The sequence below is a fragment of the Littorina saxatilis genome, linkage group LG8 (genome assembly GCF_037325665.1).
Source record: "Littorina saxatilis isolate snail1 linkage group LG8, US_GU_Lsax_2.0, whole genome shotgun sequence".
Lineage (NCBI taxonomy): Eukaryota > Metazoa > Mollusca > Gastropoda > Littorinimorpha > Littorinidae > Littorina > Littorina saxatilis.
Window position 1 is genome coordinate 17,641,973 of NC_090252.1, and position 9,299 is coordinate 17,651,271.

The following is a 9,299-nucleotide window of genomic DNA, read 5'->3' on the forward strand; positions in this document are numbered from 1 at the left end:
TTCCGATGTCACTCAAAACTTCGGGAGTTGTCGCGTACTTCCCCCATAAGCATACGGGCCCAGGCAGTTCAACTCACCAGCCGTGACGAAAACCAGCACGAGAAATATCCCTGGGTTTTTTCTTAATTAAGTCTGTCCTGCTCCATAGTCCTTTGCAGTTTAAACTTTTGTCTCGCAAACGACGTTGGACAGTTCCCATTTTAAGTGCTGTATCAAACAGGGCACACCACAAAATGTATCCGGAGGCAGTAAAAAAACTGACTTCTCTTCTGAATAGGGAATGCTTGATGTCACATTACGCACAATGACGTCATTTCAATAGTGGAGAAGAACAATACAGGCTTGTTTCACATGACCCAATCCACAGGCACTCGTCACGATCGGGTCGGGATCAAAGTGGGCGGGGCCTGTGCGCTCTCAGGACTACTACTATTACAAGGTAAAACTCTCTTCGTTGCTCTAGACCGAACGGAAGTAGTGAAGTTATCAGAAACCGAGATTTCAGCAGACGACAGACAGGTTGCGCATGTTTTCTGCGCATGTGACCCCGTGACCAGGCATAATTAAAAAGTTGTCAGCGGCGTTCGTCAGTCGATCTGTCTGTTCACCACCAAAGAAACTACAATGGGAAGAAGGATAACTTCCTCATTGGGCATGCTTAGAAATGAGAATGGCTAAATACGAGTTATTCCCCTTTTCTACATGCTGACCAGGCTGTCTCCTGCTTTGTCATGACTAGTACAGTCGATCTTTCTCATGCTGTGACTTGCTTTATTTTCACATTTTCGGTATTTAAAACAGCAAACACACACACACACACACACACACATACACTGAAGAAGTTTCCATTCTGATTCGGTTATTTTATTTGGTGCTATATGTTTGCTTCACATTGTTTCTTTTACATTGCTTTAGGTATCCCAATTCGCTAAACACATCCATAATGCATGCATGGCTCATTCGAAAGAGGGCAACTGAATAACTGATGCCCAATAGCAATAAATACTGAACAACTGAACAATAAATAGCAATAAATGATGACAGCGCCAAGTTTTTAAGTACAAAGTGAAATTATGTGACTGGACAAAGGCACAATTACAAAATACAAATAAAAAAATCGAGGCTCATTTTAAATTAAGTTCTCAGCTCATGGGGAAGCATAAGGTGACCCTAGAAACCGAAATTAGGAGACCTCCCGCCCCCAGGGCAGACTACAAAAAAAAGGGGGGGGGGGGGGGGGGGCTAATTTGTGAAAAAGTATAAAAGGAATCGAAAACTGTATACATGTATTTAGTTAATACCCCAAAAATTGTATAGTATATACAATGTCAGACCCTAAAGAAAGTTTGTTAGTCTTTGCTTAGGCAAAACAAAGCAAAATAGCCTGTTTACGGTATCCCGACCAACCCTATTTTTCTAGACCAACCCTAGACTTTTTTTTTTGGCATTTGGAAAAAAAGAAAAAGAAAAAAAAATCAATTTTGTTCCTGTTTTTTTGCAAAATAATTTAAAAAGATGGTTATAAATTTTTTTTAAGAAAAGCCGACCTACCGACCCTCTTTTTGTGTGCCTATGTTACTGTAAACAGACTAAAAGGTACATCAGAAACAACACACCAGGGAGGGTCCAAAATTGTATCAAAATATAGATGGTAGGGAATTCAAAATAAAAAAGACAATAGACAAAACATGTACTTCGGGTCATAGAGCCTTCTTTAATTTTTGACTCATTAAGTCCATGCTCCGAGAGTCCTTTTTTTAATTTTGAATTGCCTACCATCTATTTTTTTTATACAATTTTGGACCCTCTTTGTACGGAGAGAGTTGGCAATTGTTAATCACATTCTCTCATCTCATTGACTCTCCTTCAGCTCCTTGGTAACATGCGTTCCCGTCTCTGCCAGGATTGGACACAGCAGCAGATAACCGGTAAATATGTAACAGGCATAAATGGCAAAATAGCTCGCCTCGCCTGATAATATATGAGACAACTGTTCTACTACAAAGTCTTTCTTGGGAGGCTTGGCTAATTTACTCGCTCGTTTTACACGGGGTTCCATCGTTTTCTTTTCTAATCGGAAAACCTTGCTCCTCAGTTTGTTGACCTTCTGCCAAAGTTCCGCTTCACGAGGGGATGGGGAAGATGACGACTTTGATGCTTTACATCCTATGTCCTCCAGGATCGCCTGAATGTCATCTAAAAAAGAAAACACACATAAAATAACATAACCATAACAAGTTACAACCTGGAAGAAATTAAAACACGTGTAATTAAATCACAAAATGAAAATAAACAATAGCGTAGGAAGGCAGGCCAGAAATGAAGTGTATTAGCAACTATGGATACGATGTGGAACAATGATGGAATTGACCTTGTTTGGTACTGAATGGGTGAGGCCATTAGAACTGTACCCACGGAATATGCGCTATATAAGCTTCATATTGATTGATTGATTGATTGATTGATTAGGACAACAGTACCAGGTAAAACTCCTCACACACCATGCCTCTTTCTTTCTTTCTTTATTTGGTGTTTAACGTCGTTTTCAACCACGAAGCTTATATCGCGACGGGGAAAGGGGGGGGGGGGGGGGAGATGGGAATAGAGCCACTTAATTGTTTCTTGTTACACCATGCCTCTAACAGGATATGTTTCCCATCTTTACGTGTTGGAACTACAGGTACAATTTCATCCATCCATGCATCCGCCCTATACAGCTTCTTCTTCTTCTTCTTCTTCTGCGCTCGTGGGCTGAAACTCCCACGTGCACTCATTTTTTTTGCACAAGTGGAATTTTACGTGTATGATCGTTTTTACCCCGCCATTTAGGCAGCCATACGCCGCTTTCGGAGGAAGCGTGCGGGGTATTTTTGTGTTTCTAAAACCCACCGAACTCTGACATGGATTACACTTACAGGATCTTTTTCGTGCGTACTTGGTCTTGTGCTTGCGTGTACACATGAAGGGGGATAAGTCACTAGCAGGTCTGCACATAAGTTGACCTGGGAGATCGGAAACATCTCCACACTTAACCCACCAGGCGGCCGCGACCGGGATTCGAACCCTCGACCTTCCGAGTTAATAGACCGACGTCTTACCACCCCGCCACAGCGCCCGTCACCCTATACAGCAATTATCAACTATGTAATGGATGGGTTTAAACATTTTTTGATGTCAGGGTGTTCTTCATGGTTAAAAATCTCTTACCTGGTTGAACAATTTGTGCATCAGGCGACAGGTCGGTGCTGGCTTCATTTGTAGCTACCCTTTGCGATGGTGGCTTCCTCCCACTAGCAACCTGCAAATGCACAGCTCTTTAACTGACAAACTCACAACCAACACCCAGTCACAATGAAACAATTCTCCCAATTTCATGGCATTGGTCTTAGGCCACACAAAAAAGTGTATGTTTCTCGTAAGGCAAAACAAAAAATAATCTGTTTACAGTATCCGGACCGACCCTATTTTTTTCCCACCGGCCCTAGACTTTTTGGGGGCATTAAAAAATGAAATTAAAATATTCAGATGGCTAAAATACAAAAATAAAAAGCCGACCTACCGACGCTATTTTTGGGGGGCCTATGTTACCTTAAACAGACTTTTTTTGTGGCCTAACATGACTAAAGGTGGAGATTTTTTTTCTAAACTTTTTTTTTTAAACCATCTTTTTAACTTATTTTGTTGAAAAACAGGAAAACAATTGATTTTCGAATACCCCTTTTATTTTTGAAAATGCAAAAATAAAAGTCTAGGGTCGTCGGGAAAACATAGGTAGGGTCAGGTGACCAGAAACATACAACTTTTTTGTTGTTGACGCCGACCCTATACTTTTTTTGCCATTTGGGGCTGTTTTTTGGCAAAATAAGTTCATCATATCATCATAATCAAGACGTCGATCCAAAATAAGTAACTTTTTTTTGTTGGCCTTATCATTTTTTTGCGCTAAATGCAAACAGGCATTATTTGATGGGAACAATGCTGTTTTTTTTCAATTCTTACATCAGCCTCAAACTTGTCATTACTCAAACTGCATTTAATAGTGTGCTTCATTGGTTTGCAAAAACCTAAAACCAATAAATAAATAACCTTCGGTGGTGGATTGGGCACTGCAAACAATGTCGGGACAGCATTCCACACAAGTGATCCTCTCTGCAGGATTGTTTTACTGGTTGGCCTCAAAGTGATCAGTACAAAGCTTGAGACCTTGAACATCAGCTGGCTGCAGCTTTTCAAAGTCCTCTCGCCTTGTGAATTGCATCCATATTCTGCACCTAGTTTGAAAATAAAAACAACAATGTTATTGTTAAACTAAGCAAAAAGGAAAGACAAAAAATAAATCAGATCTTCAGTCTAAATCTAACGCTCTGCCTGAACGCAAAACGGATGAGTGATGTACCTTTGTACTGTAGTTTTCCCGTAAGCAAGGTTTGATAAAGATTTCGGCAAATATGCCCACGGGTAGTTTGTCATCAAGTGTAAACTGTTGTTTTGTACTGACTGCTGACTCACACTCACAGTCGTAAGTACAGTGTACACATGCACACACAGGTACACACGCAGACACACGCGTACATAGTACAGCTAGTACAGAAATCTCAGGATGAACCGATCCATGCTATGTTTGTAATATTTCATTTGCATATTAGTTCTATAAATACTGTAGTATCATAGCAGACAAAAATGCCCAGAGACAGTTGGCTTATCTGAGTGAGTTGACTCGAGCCATTCAGTGCATTCTCATTCTGAAGAAGGTAAACCTGATGAAATAATCACTGCACAACCCACCTTTTTTCTTCTTTAGGGAACTTGTGGAAAGTTTTCCCGAAGCAGCTCTGTTTGTAACGGGCGTTCTTGCAACAAAAAGCCGAGCACAATTTACCACCACCTCGCACGCGATCGGTACCTACGCGATCCGCCATTTTGTTTTCGCCGTCAGCATGTGACTAGGGACGATAACCCACAAACACTTTTTCGCATTTTCTTCGCAAGTTCCACGTCTTCCTTATGTACAGTGTTTGTTTCCACCAACTTTCCTATTCTTTGATTCTTCTTGCAACTTCCAGATAATAGGATGCAAACATAAATTTAGATTGTATCATCCTTGTGATGGAGTTGGAAACCATGGATTCACAAGAGAAAATATATAGCTGATTCGGCAAGTGTGACCAGTGCATCAACTTGATCAAGTCTTCGGATAGTTTTCGAAAACTGGAAAATCTGTTTTGTCAGGGATTGTGGTTGTGTTTCAACCACGAGCAGAGATGAGAGAATTGTTTGTTTACTGCCGATGAACTCATTCAAAGCCTGTTGTTGAACGTCACGAAACATATGACCCATGGTTTTGACCATGTTCTGCTGAAGACGTAACGGAGTCCACATGTGAAGGTGAGCGAATTTTCGAATAGATAATCCCAAACACATGTATCCCCAACCCTTCAGCAGGTTATTTGAAAGAGAGAGAGAGAGAGAGAGAGAGAGAGAGAGAGAGAGAGAGAGAGAGAGAGAGAGAGAGAGAAAGAGAGAGAGAGAGAGAGAGAGAGAGAGAGAGATTGGGTAGCGTGGGTATGGCAGCTCACTCATTCAAGTAGATCTCAAACTCAGTCTGTGCACCTAGTTCAGTTGTAATTTAGATCTAACGACCAGAAGCAAATGACAAGTTAAGGGATTTTATGTTTCCTCTCTCAGATTGATGTGATTTTTAAAAGCGAAGGGGAGGGGTAAATCCGTTTTAAATTGTAATTTAAAGATTCATAGCTGAATATGGAAGCAGCAATTATCGAGTGATACCAACTACAGATTATATTTCATCAGGTTTACACATCAGTTGTCCAGTCACACAATTTCGGCTATCGGGTGTAGATTTACATTATGAATCAGAAGTTAATTATTTGACACATAATTTTAGGGGTATTGGCACTTTTGCAGGTGGAGTATTCTACATTGATGACTGATAGTGCTGGAACAGCAAATTGCAGAAGAACTTTACAAGAAGCCTCATATCCAGTGGAGCTACAGACGTAACAAAGAGACATCCGTTTACACAGCGGATGCTTGGGGAACTGCATGCAGGCCGAACACGGAAAACCCGAGGCGACATGCATGAGCAGAACTAATCTCTTGAGGAATAACAACAGAAGGTCAACTCTTCATCTCTGAGTAAGTTCAGACACCTATTCTTCAATGGTTTAATTAGGACATGTTATCAGAAAATACAAGATCATCTGTGTGTGTGTGTGTGTGTGCGCGCGCGCGTGTGTCAGTGTGTGTGTGTGTGTGTGTGTGTGTGTGTGTGTGTGTGTGTTTTCTAGTGATACATTTTTATTTTACATTTTTAGTTAGAGCTTTGACTATTTACACATTTCTAGGAATTGACTTTTAGACATGATTAATTACCTGATTTAGATTAATTGCCTGTCTAATTACCATTTTGAGTTATGCACATGTTTGCGTTTATGCAAAACAGCTTGTCTTCAGCTAGGTTGTTCTTCTTCTTGGTTGTGGTGGTGTTTGTTTGCTTGTTTCCTCTGTTTTTAGTTTTGTTTCTTTTTTTATTTGAGAAACTCTGTGTGATAAGAGAGTGAGTGTACTACGTACAAAAGCAAAACAAATAAGTAGATGGAGAGGTGAACGAAAAAAGCTGCAGTGTTTTGGCTTAAGGACTATACGCACTAATGATATTCTGAACTGTTTGTTTCAGTAACAGTCTGATGGACAAGAACTATACAGTGGAGAGGAAGTGGATTTACCTTAGCGGCCAACTTTTTCAAGATTTATCACAAATTTGTTTCCAACATGTAATGTACCGGACAGCAGGCTGATTAGCCAGTGGTCACAACAGTGCTTCAAATCAGAAAAAAAAGTGTGGACCAGTGAGAGAGAAAAAAACTTAGGCCTAAGAGCAACACTGCAGTTGACGATGTTTGGAAACAAATCTACTGAGGGTTTTATTGACCGCCGACCTTTAGGAACCTTAATTATGCCAAGGGATGATAATGTTCAGGCAAGTGATGAAAAGCCTCACAGTCCCGATACACATTTTCAGCAAATAAATATGACGCACTGTTCTTTCCAAAACCTGCACATCCAAACTTATGAGTACTACCATCATGTGTTAACTTTTTCAATCAGCAGTCAAACTATCATGCTGGCAGTGAATGTGGGCTCCCTCGTGCATATTTCCGACACCAACACTTTGACAAAATATGCACTTTATGATTATTGTTCACTATTATACGATCAACATGTGTGTGGGTTTTTTTGTTTTTTGTCTCGGCTCACCATCCAGAAATAAAACTACTCCATAAACACTCACAGTCTTTTTCGGAAAATGTCTATTGAAAGACGAAAGAAGAGTGTATACTTGCATGTTTCTTGAATACAAGAATGAATGCTTGCATGTTGCTGTTAAATGTGTTCGTTCAACTTTAGCAGTATGATTCCAAACAGTATTCCAAAAGAAGTGTTGTAATAATTTTGAATGCAGATTATTAGTTAAGTGTGTCTTCCTCTATACTGTTGTTGCTAAATTGTATTGTTGTACATTGGTATGAATTAGTAACATATGGAGGTGTTTAATGAAAGATTTAATTTGAAATAAACATATACAGAATACAGAATACAGTATTTATTGAGCCAAGTGACATTAAAAAAACATTTAAAGCACAAGGAATTTGAATATATGAAGGATCATGATATAATTACTCATGTGTGACTTCTTCAATGGTTTTGAAGTATGCACATGCAGGTATGAGATGTGGAATGATCCTGAGTATATGGCTTCTGAAAATAAAAATATAAATAAGAATATGTCTTGTGATGAACACCAGAACCTGTAAACAATTAGTTACTTTGTTGAAAAAAATGTGTGCATAAAATATGCAGCAGGAGGGTATTATCTGCTTAATTTTCAATCAATTCGATTAGCATTTTGATCAACTTAGGGTCAAGCTCGGTTGCCCTACTCAGTACTGTACACAGATGTCACTGCACTTGGTGCTCTTTGTGTGCTAGCTAACTGGGAATCTAAGCCTGCAAATTAGATTATTTGGATGCAGAGTCTACTTCTTGAAAAGATAAATCCTAACTTCACTCTCAACATAAACCACAAAGTACAATTGGGTTAAATATGTTTTGCTGTGGCATTATGTTCATTGATGAAAAATAGCAATAAAGATCACACTGTAAGCATGCAAGAACCCTGATTGTATATCCTTCTCTGCAAGCGTCTCGTGCTGTGTGCATTATCTGACCTGACTGCTTTGCTATCGTTCTACATCAACAACCAACCCGTAACTGATGTGGATGGGAAACAAAATTTCTCTCTTTCCTCTCTATCTCCCTCCCTCTCTCTTATGGTGCGCAATTTTGGACAGACATTGAGAAAAGCTCCATAAAAATAACAGTCTAGAGCAACAAAAACAATCTTACTATTTCCTTTAAGAGTACACGTAACCAACCTTCTTATGTTTTCTCAAATCTACAACAGATCTACACGTCAGATTTCGCGCAATATTTTTCCTTCAGCCAATGAAGGCACAGCTTGTTGTCTTGGTTTGATTATAAGGGGAAGTAAGTCATACGTAACTTCCGTTCGGTCTAGAACAACGTGGGTTTTTGTGTGCCAAAATCCGTGCCGTTTTGCAAAATAACAGCCGTAGCAACGTCTAATTGGTATAAATCTGTAGCTGCCTGATAGTTTAATGTATACTTGATTTTATCATAGCCGTTGTTTTGCTTTGCTAAGCTGTGTATGGCAGGAATGCGAAGTTTGCCGACGAGGTCGAGAGAATCAGTATCATACCTTGTATAAACCATAAGAAAAGACCCCCCGTCCATCACAAGTGACAGCCATAGGCCACGCCCACCTCGTGACGAGTGCCTGTGACCCAATCTCTCAAAGTCCTCGTCAACAGTTATCAATTGTTTGACGTTCAACTACAACATAATTCGAAGGTTTTGTTGACCGTTTCTTTGCCTGATTGAACGGTTATACTTTACATAATCTTTATTTGCTCTATTGATTGTTGATTCGGCTTCGGAAGGAAGGAGAGATTGGGCGGCGAAGATAAGTATTTGATTGCCAAAAAGCGCTACAAGCAACAATTTTTTTTTTTCATTGGACCTTTTTACTTTGTCAAAAATTAAGTAGATGTGCAACGCCAAGGCACTGCATACCCCAGCGAAAGACAAACTTCTCTCTTTCTCTCTCTCAAACACACACACACACACACACACACACGCACACGCACACGCACACCCCCCCCCCAAGTTACACACGTACACACATACACACTCACTCA

General features: G+C 39.9%; 2 long non-coding RNA genes across 2 annotated transcripts; one reads left to right on the plus strand and one right to left on the minus strand.

Moving 5' to 3' along the window:
- Nucleotides 1-848: 848 nt before the first annotated feature.
- LOC138972938 (uncharacterized) lies at nucleotides 849-4,271 on the minus strand. The gene is made up of 3 exons (XR_011457820.1): nucleotides 4,087-4,271; nucleotides 3,208-3,298; nucleotides 849-2,196 (listed from the first exon to the last, which is right to left on the minus strand). It is a non-coding gene; the product is annotated as an uncharacterized lncRNA (long non-coding RNA).
- A 916-nt stretch (nucleotides 4,272-5,187) lies between these two features.
- On the plus strand, nucleotides 5,188-6,780 carry LOC138972214 (uncharacterized). Its single transcript, XR_011457494.1, has 3 exons — nucleotides 5,188-5,385; nucleotides 5,926-6,156; nucleotides 6,698-6,780. It is a non-coding gene; the product is annotated as an uncharacterized lncRNA (long non-coding RNA).
- The last annotated feature ends 2,519 nt before the right edge of the window (nucleotides 6,781-9,299 follow it).